Below are 11,737 nucleotides of genomic sequence, written 5' to 3' on the forward strand. Positions count from 1 at the left end.
AAACACCACAGTCCTTGAGAGCTGATTAGCTCACAGGCCAAAAGGGTGGGTGGATGGGGGAAGGGCGTGCAAGCAAGACAGTCAGTCTCCCCAGAAATGACAAGCTAACCTGTGATGACCCTGGGACCAGAGGTCACAAAGGCATGGAAAGTCAGAAGAACATTGAAACCTGATGCTGGGCTGACAAGCAGCTGTCAAATGCTGTGCTGTTGGAGGAAGCCTGTCACCCAGAGAGACCCAAGCTCCTGCCAATGGCCAAGCTGCTGGTGGCCTAGCCCTCAGTAATGCCTGGAGCTTCACATACTAAGTAAAGGCCATTCTGTCCTGCCAGTAGCCACCATGGGAGATAAATCTATTCTTCAAGGTGTCTACTAGAGACTAGTGTCAAGTTACCCCAGAACGTCAGCTGTAGCCTTGACTCTTCCTTGGGAAAATATCTGAGCCTATCTATGAAGTCGTGCCTGATCCTGGGAAGGCAGAGGGTTACAGCCAAGGACAAGGAACTGCTTCCTCAACAAGGTTAGAACTATGTTTCTAAGTGTGTCTTACAGGCATCTTCAATTTTAGTCTTGTGGCAAAAGGTTCAGTAACAGAGGCCACCACACTTAACCAGATAACTGAAACAACAAATACTCTCTTTAAAAGAAAAACTCACAAGTCAAGTGGAGTGGTGCACACCTTTAATCTCAGCACTTGGATGGCAGAGGCAGGTGGATCTCTGAGCTCAAGACCAGCCTAGTCTGCAGAGCATGTTCCAGGACAACTAGGGCTACACAGAGAAACTCCGTCTTGAAAAATCAGAAGAGGAGGAGGAGAAGGAAGAGGAGGAGGAAGAGAAGAAAGAGAAGGAGGAGGAGGGGTGGGGGGAGGGGAGGGGGAGAGGGAGGAGGAGGAGAAGGAGGAGGAGAAGGAGGAGGAGGAGGAAGAGAAGAAAGAGAAGGAGGAGGAGGGGTGAGGAGGAGGGGGAGGGGAGGGGAGGGGGGAGGAGGAGGAGGAGAAGGAGGAGGAGAAGGAGGAGGAGAATTATTCTGGAAGGATCCAAATAGATCCAGTTATCCTTCTCACTTCTCATTTAAGAACAAGCTCAGTGGTTCTCAAATCCATACTCCAAGCTAACAGCGTCCTCCCTGTGTAAACGCTGATTTGCTGTGTTTCCATTCAGACTGGGTCCACAGAGCTTCATGGGAAGAACATGTTGCAAATGCCCTACTCCAGCTGAAGCAGAAATGCTAGTGTGGCCCAACATCACATTGACTGACCAGAGTCACTTTCCAGGTAACTCTGATGATACACCAACAATAGCTACCTCTTATCCGCTTGTGAGCCAGGCACTGGGGTACGTCCCTGATACACCTCATTCATCACTTGGTTAATTTGGGGAGGGGTGAGGATATTGTGCTCTCTTTCTCTCTCTTTCTCTAAGGATAAAAAACAGCAGGCAGGAGGTATGGAAACAGAGGCTTTTTCTGCCTCTGTTGCTAGCTGAGATGTCTGGAAGCATCATCTAAGGTCATCATGGTCTACAGCACAGTTGTGGGGATTCTGGTCAGTGCTTGCTTATTTACAAGAGTGAGGAGGATACTACAGGGACAGTTCGATATGCGTTAGAGACTAGGCTGCATTTGTGAGGTACATTCAGTTCAAATAACTCTTACCTCACTTCATGAATTGTCCTGTATTATTCCTATTTTACAAAATAAGGGCTTTAGGATTAAGACCTTTAGTTGCTTCCTTAAAGTAACACACCTATTGAGTGCATGTGGTAAGCAAGATAATACCTCCCACTGGAGATCCGAGTCCTTAGGCTCTAAGAAGCTAAATTTGATTCCAAGGCTAAGGGGAAGATTGAAGATAGGAATAAAGTTGCTAATCATCTGACCACACAATCAGAAGAATGCTCTAGATAATCATAGTGCTTCCGGGGTAAGCAACAGTGTCCTCACACGTGGACGCAGGAGATGCAGATGTGAAAGATCTGTGTGGTGATGCCGTCTTTGAAAGGGCTGTGACTCCAGGGAGTGGGTTCAAAGCCAAAGGAAACTCCATTTTCCTAAATTCTGGCTATTAGACAAAAGCCAGCATTCCCAAGGAACTCGTGAGGCTGATTCCTCTCTACCAAAGGATCTACTTCGTTGATTACTTGCTGAAGGGACAAATGGCTGTCCATGGCACCTATTAGCATACTGAAGCACATGCTGGCCTCCAGGCCCCTTCAGTATCACAAGTACCTGTCTATATTTCAGCAGGCATCTTGGCTTTTCTCAGCTTTTCTTCCTTCCCCCTAACACCCCAAACTACTGCCAGCTCAGGAACTTCCTTCCCTGCAGTAACTCATGTCTTTCTATTCTCCTGCCAGTCCTGCCATGTTCTGTCTTTGTCATCTCTTGGTCCTCTCTGTGTTTGTCTCTTCCCAACACACCCCTGCTCCTGCTTCTCTCCTGATCAGGTCTCTGTTGGCCACGGTCAGACTACTACCCTCTCTATATTCTCGATTCTTTCAGATGCCCCTAGCTGTTCCCTCCCTGTATCTATAATAAAACCTTCCTCTTAATCACACCATGGACCAATCATGTCATCAGTTTATACAGAGAGCAGCCTCTGGTAGCTGGTGGGGCCAAGAAAAGAAGTTCCTTTGGAGTCTCCATGAGGAACACTGCCAACACTTGAGTTTTAGCCCCATGAGATCAATGCTATATTGCTGAGCTATAGAACTGTATAGAGATGAATGTCTATCATCCCAAGCCAACTTTGTTGATAGCTTGTTGTGTTGGCAATAGGGAGCTAATACAGTGGGCTACTCTGATTTGAACTCGGATCTCCCTTGCTGCAAATATGAGCTCCTAACCAGATGACTTGACTTTGCTAGGCATACTTGTTGGGATTCAGACCCAGGACAAACAGCTAAAGGTACATACTTGACATACCAAAGTGGACTGGCCTGCAGGTTCTCCCAGCATCCCTCAGTCTTTACCTGACATACCCTGCCCTCTACACAGAACTTTCTAGTCCAGGGGCTGGGCTTTCCCTCCCCAGAGGCTCTTTCCCATATAATCCAGACCTACCTATCTCTCTTTCTCTTTCTCTCTCTCTCTCTCTCTCTCTCTCTCTCTCTCTCTCTCCCCTTGTCTCTCTCTCTCCTTGTCTCTCTCTCCTTGTCTCTCTCTCCTTGTCTCTCTCTCTCCTTGTCTCTCTCTCCTCTCTCTCTCCTTGTCTCTCTCTCTCCTTGTCTCCTTGTCTCTCTCCTTGTCTCTCTCTCCTTGTCTCCTTGTCTCTCTCCTTGTCTCTCTCTCCTTGTCTTTCTCTCTCTCTCTCTCTCTCTCTCTCTCTCTCCTCTCTCCTCTCTTCCTTTGTGTGCATGCATACTCTTTCTCTCTTTCTCTTCCCCCTCCTTGAGTCTTCCTTCCCATGGCAACTTCCCTGGCCTTATTCCTCCTGACAGGTGGACCCACCTAAGAGTTGCTTCCTAGTAATCCTCTAGTGTGGCTTGAATTGACTCATTTCATTGGTGGAGAATAACTTATCAATCCTGAAGGCAAATTAACACTGATAGAGAATGTGTCTTTGGATTATTGTGTTTGAGTTTCCCAAATTTACTGATCTGGTGATCTAAAAGTCCACCCAGATTAGATTATATTTAAAGAGAAAAGAAGTCCCCTCAATGGCTCAGTACAACTTATGCAGCTCTGGTTGTCAGCTCTTTTAAGCAGTTGCCACAATTACTGTGTATTAAACTAATGATGGAAGGTTTGGAAATTCTATGAAACCTCATAGGACCACCAAACAGGGACACACAAACCTCAGCTCAATAGCCCTTGGTTTGTCCCTGGGCCTGAGCAGAAGCCTAAGATCAGATCATGCAGGTCCTTGCTACGTAAGCATCTTTATTATAGACTAAGATACCATATGGGAAGGAATACACCACTGACACTCAAGAACTTGCCTCAGGTGTCAGGACCCTCTGATGCTTCTTATCAAGGTGTAAGTAGATAGGCTCCTCCACTTTCCAGACTATCCAACATGTCATCGATGTGACAAACTAAAGTAAAATCCCTTCTGATGGTGAGAAGAGATGGCCACGTCTCCTATGCACTAAGGCATGACCAAGGAAGAGCATTGAACATGACCTTGGAATGAAACAAGGTAGGGAGACTGTTCTGTCTTCATGATCAGTCTTTTCACTAGAGCTGATAAATACACATGTTCTTAATAAGTAGCTGCCACCACCCCCAGAGACCAGAATCCCTGCTGATTGACCCATTTCAGGATATAAATAACAGCTTGAACCAGTGCAATAGGAATGTCTTCCCAATTAGGCTTGTGATAGCCTGTGCCAAGATGGTGAAGGATAACCACCCTTCTGTATTTCACAGTCTCTGATGATGCCATAAATCCTTACAGTCCACTCAGGAAGCTGGAGTGAGGCAGGTGGGGGAGATGGGGGTGGGGAGATGGGGAGGGCAGCTCTGGGAGCTTCAATATAACATCCTTTTGTTACAAGTCCTCAGATAAGGCTCTGCTGGGGGCTAAGCCCATTTATTCCATTATACGCTAAAGCACTAAGGAAACAACAGAGTTAGTGTAAGCCCCAGTGAGTCAACTGTCAGTAGCAATCGAATTGACTGGCCTACAGTAGTCTGTTCTGTTGGTAGTAACCTCAAAAGCCAGTGTCAAAGTCCTAAAACCTGGAAAAAAGTTTTTCCTCTCAGAATACTTGAACCCTGTAAATGGCTGCTGGGCCTTTTCAGAAAGGGAAAGCCATGTTCTCCTAAATATTTACAGTGGTATCCATAGGCTCTTCCTCCTACACCTAACCTCCTATTTATCCAAAGAACTGTTACAAAACAGATATGAAGCCAGGATCGCCTGCGTGCATCCGGATTCTCTTGTGGCAGCCTGATTCTCCCATTGCAGGCTGATTCTCTGTTATAGCCTGATTCTCCTGCAAGAAACCGGATTCTGTGTTGCAGGCTGATTCTCCCGCATGCATCCTGATTCTCCTGTTGCAGCCCGAGTCTCCTGTATGCCACATCCAAATAAGCTGCTTTCCTTCTATCTCTTACTTTGGTGGAATCTTAATATTCTCCCCTAAGCTAAGTATCTTAAGCCATTTCTAGCACAGTGCACATTACATTTCTCTGCCATATGGAAGCTCAGACACACCAGAACTTCCTGCTTCCTAGGGAGTCTAAGTCCACAGAACAATACTTTTATCAAAAGAGGGGAAACTTACAGGAAAAATGTCAACACTAGGATCTATATTAATATTTTCTCATACTTTGAGCACCTATTATACATCAGGTTATCGGATGTTTCATCTCATTTATTTTTCACTAGAAGGCTCTGGGGATAACATATGATTCTGTGTCACAGACGGAGAAACTGAGGCACAGAGAAGTCATGCTGCTTTTCCCAAGAGAAACACATCAATGGATGACATAGTGAATCCCCTTGACTCTGATACCTGTCACACTATACTACATGACAGCCTTTTGTTCACACTAATTATTCAAGGTTCCACTCTCTACTGCCTGTATTACACCGATTTTCTCTAGATCTGCCTCAGCTAGTGAGATGCCAATTGGATGACTGACCCTTTCCCAGGCCCTTACTGAATCTCACTTAGCTCTGTCCGGTCCTCATCCAGATCTAGCCACTAACAGGTGTGCAGTATATGTGAGGCGATCAGCATGCACCAGCATTCCGCACACGTCCTCCAGGGTGAATGTGATGCTAATGAATTCTGATGAGGGAAGCTCTTATAAACATCATTCCAGGAGAAAAACCATCTCTATCATGCTGTCCCTTCCCAGTATCATCAGCTGAACCTTCTTCCCTTCCATCCCCCACCACACATCCTAGAGTGGTTGACAGTTTTGAAGCTGCTAAACCAGTGGGCGGGCATATGGAGTCCAGGAATATGGAGTGTGAGTGCCCTCAGATTCCCCTGCTGTGGGCCTGGTTAGTGAATGAATTCAGCACAGATGTGTGGAATGTGGGCCCTGAAAGGTCATCCTTGGCCCTGGGGTCCTGCTCATTCAAATCTAGACTTGCCAAACTCCAAGAAGTTCTGGAAGAAAACAGGAGCAGAGAAGGGGGTCCCTGGCTACACGGCCTCTCTATGCAGAGACCTGTTGCTTTGTCTTCTGTGGGGCTCTGTTTGGTCCAAGTAGTACAGAACTGCAAAGCGCAATAGGGCTTCATGTTGGCTCAGCAGCTGGCAGGGTATAAGGATAGAGTGTGTTCATTTTCATTTTGCCTTGGGAGATACAAACCAATATCTACTCATAGCAGACAAGGCAAAAACAGCAATGCTACCAGACTTCCACTCAAAACAGATGCACTAACTTGGGTTACCTACAGGACTATGCATAAAGGGCTACTTACAGGATCGTAGATGACTCAAATACATTACTGAAAATCCCGCCCCAGCCTAGGGGATGACTCACCAAAGCTGCAACCCTGGAGGCTCTGTGCACGACTTGCAGGCAGACCAGTAGACCACAGGTCCTTACTGCTTACATAACTTTACTGGCTGGTTTTGTGTGTCGGCTTGACACAAGCAGAAGTTATCACAGAGAAGGGAGCCTCAGCTGAGGAAATGCCTCCATGAGACCCAGCTGTAAGGCATTTTCTCAACCAGTGATCAAGGTGGGAGGACCCAGCCCATTGTGGGTGGTGCTGTCTCTGGACTGGGACTCTTGGGTTCTGTAAGAGAGCAAGCTTAAGAGGGGAAGCAAGCCAATAAGCAACATCCCTCCATGGCCTCTGCGTCAGCTCCTGCTTTCTGACCTGCTTGAGTTCCAGTCCTGACTTCCTTTGGTGATGAACAGCAATGTGGAAGTGAGTGCTGAATAAACCCTTTCCTCCCCACCTTGCTTCTTGCTCATGATGTTTGTGCAGGAATAGAAACCCTGACAAAGACAATAATCTTGAGGGGCCTTGTGGGTCTTTAAGTTCTAGGTGCTTCCTGAGATGTACAAGGTTGTTTCTTTCCTGAGCCTTAACCTCCCTCCAGGATGGGATGTTTCTATTGAGAGGAAATTCTTCACAACTAGACAGAATCTGGGACAGTACATGGGGGTGTCTGTCTTGCATTTAGAATCAGGACCAGCTTCTACCAAGAATGTCTAGCATCTGCTGTGCTGAATCACAATTTGCCTGGAGATACAGTTTCCAATGCTGTATCTCCAGTCTTGCTGGCCCAGAAACAGACTACTCTGTTTCCTAGTGGAAATTTCCCCACTAAAGAGGGTATTTTCCATTTGAACCATTGGATAAGTTTCAAATTCAGGGTTGAGAAGAACCCTGACATCCCACTGTGGTATATCATGTGCTACATGTGTTATCGCATGTTATAGGATCAATATGACTTTTAAGTCATCACCCATCCCCTTGAATGTTCTCAGGCACAACCCAAATCCTTTCTCTCCCTCTCTGGTGCTGCCACCCTCATCCAGGCCACTCTCACCTGGGCACTGCCATGACCTTTCACATGGTGCTTCAGTCTTGCTCCATCCTACTGACTAGATCAGCTTTTGGAGGGTATAAGCCTCCTTTGCTTAACTCTTCCTATACATCCCCGTGTGTTTAAATTTAAGGAACTCCACAGGAGGACCAACAGAGCCAACTAACCAGGACCCTCGAGGCTCTCAGAAACTGAACCGCCAACCAAAGAACATACCTAGGCCTCCCTGCACGTATGTAGCGCACGGACAACTTGGTCTTCATGTGGGTTCTGAGGGCCCCAAACAAGTGGAGCGGGGGTTGGGGGGAGGCATCCCAAAAGCTGTTGCCCATACATGGGATATGTTCATCTAGCTGGGCTGCCTTGTCTGGCCTCAGTGAGAGAGGATGTACCTAACCCCACAGAGACTTGAAGTGCCAGGGTGGAGGAAGACCCAGGCAGGAGGATGGGGTTAGGGCTGTGAAAGGGGGTGACTGGGAGGGAGCAGGGAGCAGGATGTAAAGTGAATAAGTAAAATAATAATAATAATAATAATAATAATAATAATAATAATAATAATAATAATAAAGAAAGCTCATGTTGCAGTAGCCTGTGAAATCCTAGCTGGTCTCGGGTCTCCCTCTCTCTTCTTATTTCCACAGCTCCCACTAATTGGCCTTCCTACACCTCTGAAACATGCTTCTGTGCTCCTACCTGAGTCTTTGTGTTCTTGCCCTTCTTTTACATAGAACACAGTTGTCCCTGTTGTTACAGCATCTGGCTTCTCACTGGTCCAGCACAGCATTGCCTCTGGGGCATCCTTGTTCCCTTAACCAGCGCTCTCCAACCCAATGCAGTCTTCATCCTGCATTGCTGATCTCGTTCCTTCATGACTGTGTGTCGAGTTCCTTTATTGGTTGGCTAGGTTTCATCTCTTTCTTTAAAATGTGAGCTCACTCATCCTTTGGGGTCACGGCCCTTTCTCCAGCACCTAGCACAGACAGGAGCTAGACTTGAACTTGTAGCCAAAGATGACCGTGAATGTCTTATCTTCCTGCCTCCACCTCCTAAGTGCTATAGTTACAGGCATGAACCGCTCTACTTAGTTTTAGTAGGGCCCTGAGATCAAGCCCCAGGCTTCATGCATGGTAGGTGAGCACTCTATCGTCTCAACTACACACCCAGACTTAGTAGAAATTCAGTAATGTCATGTTACGAATGCACTGGACATGGCCAAAGTATATGAAAAAAATGTATTACAACAACAACATGCCACAGAGGAAATAGCAAACTCTATTTGTGGTGGGGTCAGGCATCTTGGAGAAGCCCCGAAGCCAATCTGCGTCATAAAGCATGGTGCGAATTTCAGGCTGGGTAAATGGGATGGGAATGAAGAAATGGTGCTACCACTAGAACCATGTGTGTAATGAGCAGAATAAGGGCCTGGGAAGCCTCAACAGGAAGTGACCCTTGAGCTGAGGCCTCAGGGCTAACAGAGAGCACATCAGGCAAAGACAAGAGTTGGCATCACAGACTTTCCAGGCAAGACAGAGTTGTGTAAGAAAAATGGAAGAGGACACTAGAGAGACAGAGATGTCAGGACTGGATCATCCAAGGGCCTGCCTGACTTGACCAAAAAGGATAGATTATTCCCCAAGAAAATGTAGAAATAAACAAAAGCACACACTAAACAATTCACATATGCAGGAAAGGTGACTGGGGCCCCTGAGGAGATCTCAGTGGGACCTACATCACGAATTATAATGTGCACCCAGAGCTCAGGTTTAAAGGATTTAGGCTGCATGGATAACCAGATTTTCAGATTAGGAAGATTATTCTAATGCTAGCATGTGATCTCCTCAAACCGTCCTGTACACTTTAATTCCCATTGTGCTGTAACTGATACTTGGTAGAATATAGTGAAAGTTGCCACAGTTGTTGAGTCTTGCTGTAGATGTTCACAAATACTTATTCTTGATCTCCATCTTCAATTCTTTCTAGACTTGCAAGAAGCATATACCAGAGAATATGCCTTAAACTATAAACCACACTGCGAACTTGACTGCACTAAGAGCCACAAGATGGGGAGGTTATGCAAAAGAATATCTGTGAGCCTCTGGGTAGCCTTGCTGTTATTCCTTTGCTAATGTCTTCACCCCCACTGTGGGCCTCTGCAACTCCATGCCCTTTCTGCCACAAGCCTGTAGAGTTAGCAACAAGCTCACTAAAAAGCTCACCTTCCTGAGGAATGACTCTGCAGAAAAGTCTGCTGTTCTCCATGACCCCTGCCAGTTGATCCTCTAATAGGCGGAAGAATGTTACTTTGCTAATACTTAGGCTCAGAGCTCTTTTATGTATTTAAAGTAGCACAGAAAAATATTTCTTAGGTGTTCACACCCAATTGTACAAGTTGTGTTTCATTCAGATATTTCCAACACATCCTTTTTATTCCAGTGATGGTCATATTGAGTTTTTTAATATTATTATATTGATAGTTTATTGTAGATGGTTTAGAAAAACAATTGACTGTGGAATCTTGGTTCTGCCATTTTACCAGCCACATTTGGTGGGTAAAATGACTGAATGACTTCTATGATCTCCACAAAAAAAGACAGAAAAGAAAAATTTCATCCCAAGGTTACTTTGAAGTCTGAGTTAAGTAACTTGTGTGAAACGCCCAGCCTGCGTAAAATGCTCAGCAAGTGTTCAGCCCTACACTTTTATCATTTTGTCCCTTGTCAGTACCCTTAGCTGTGGTCTAGAGGAAACAATGACTGTCTCTGACTGATCTTTCAATACTCAGAATAAGAATTAAAGGTTGTCTGTTAACCTGTTTCTTCTGCATCTAATGCAAGTTCCTCATCCCTAGAACTTATCCACAAATGCATAGACTCCATGGGAGCCCAGCCTGGTGCAATCGGTGTCAAGGAAGCAAAGCTCTAAAATCTCATGAGGCTTCTGATTGTCCCTAAGTGAGCTTGGTGTGGAATCAACTTCTACATGACCCCTCCTCCTTTGACCTCTGTTAGCTATGTGAATTTAGTTTATAGACCTTACCCCCAGATGCATACAACTAACAGGAAACTGAACCTGCGGGAAGAAAACTGCAATTGTATCTAAGCCCAGCACCTTCTCATGGAACTACCAACATGCCCTCCAAAATGCGGGGCTCTGTCTGCCAGATGCTGCTCTGGCCCACTGCTCTCTGACTATTCCTCCCAATGGAATGACCTGCCCTTACGGTCGTGTTGGATATTACCCATGATTCATGAGAGGAAGGTCAGAAATACCCTGGGTCTCCTCTCAGTTCCTCCCATCACTAGCTGCATAGCCTAGACTCGAGTCTCAGCTCTGTCCCCTATAGTGACGCCTGCCTAATGAAGTTTCCATGCAGTTGATGAAGATAATGCATTAGCATGCCTCGTGTGGTGCTTGGCAAAGAGTGCGTGTTCAATAAGTACTAGCCTTTATGACAGTTATTATGTTATTATTAACAAGGAGCTATTATACCCAGCTCAGCCCATCAAAGGCAAATTTATTTCCTGAGTGTACTGTAACATTATTATAGAAAGGATAGCTTCCCACTGTGATTTTTTTTTCTCTTGGACAGTCCAGGGGCCAGAACTCTAAAGTCAAATAAAGCTCCCAGAGAAACCACTCCCATTGCTTGCTAGCCATCTTGGGTAGTTTATATCATCATTACTCAAGCCCATGTCCCCAACTTCACTTCTGTATCTGCTGTGTCTCTCTGCCCTCTCTTCTTCTTTCTTAAACCTCTGTGGTTTATTCGCTGGTTCTAAGGATGGAGTCATGGTCAGTGATTTTTAGATGCCACCATTAAAGCCACTTCCTAGAGCAGTTTAGTTTGGAGACCAAGACTGTGATAGTGAATCTTGACTATAACCTTGATGAGTCTGAAATCAAGAAAGAGGCATGTCTCTGGACATGTCTGTGAAAGCCTTAACTAAAGGGAAGTAACCTACCTCAGAGCCAGAATGGGTGACCCAGACATAAAGCGGTCCAAGAAAAGAGCAGCCTACCTGTGTCCTACCTCCACTTCTCTAGGGAGTCCATTGTAGCTGCTGTTGCCATCTTCAATGACATCAGGGACCAGCTTCTTTGGAATTTTAGCACGAGAGACACTAGCAATTCTCCAAGGATGTACCAGGCCTTCAGTACCAGATTGACACTGTAGTATCCAGATTGATACTGTAGTATCCAGCTTCGTGGACTGAGTAAACTACTCAGTGCTCAGCCTCTCCAGCTTGCAGGCAGCTATCACTGGACTACCCA

At 45.9% G+C, this 11,737-nt stretch overlaps 1 long non-coding RNA gene across 1 annotated transcript; it reads left to right on the forward strand.

Moving 5' to 3' along the window:
* The first annotated feature begins 396 nt into the window (after positions 1 to 396).
* LOC134479914 (uncharacterized) lies at positions 397 to 7,757 on the forward strand. The gene is made up of 3 exons (XR_010053812.1): positions 397 to 519; positions 1,163 to 1,275; positions 7,599 to 7,757. It is a non-coding gene; the product is annotated as an uncharacterized LOC134479914 (long non-coding RNA).
* The last annotated feature ends 3,980 nt before the right edge of the window (positions 7,758 to 11,737 follow it).

This window comes from Rattus norvegicus, chromosome 7 (assembly GCF_036323735.1).
Source record: "Rattus norvegicus strain BN/NHsdMcwi chromosome 7, GRCr8, whole genome shotgun sequence".
Lineage (NCBI taxonomy): Eukaryota > Metazoa > Chordata > Mammalia > Rodentia > Muridae > Rattus > Rattus norvegicus.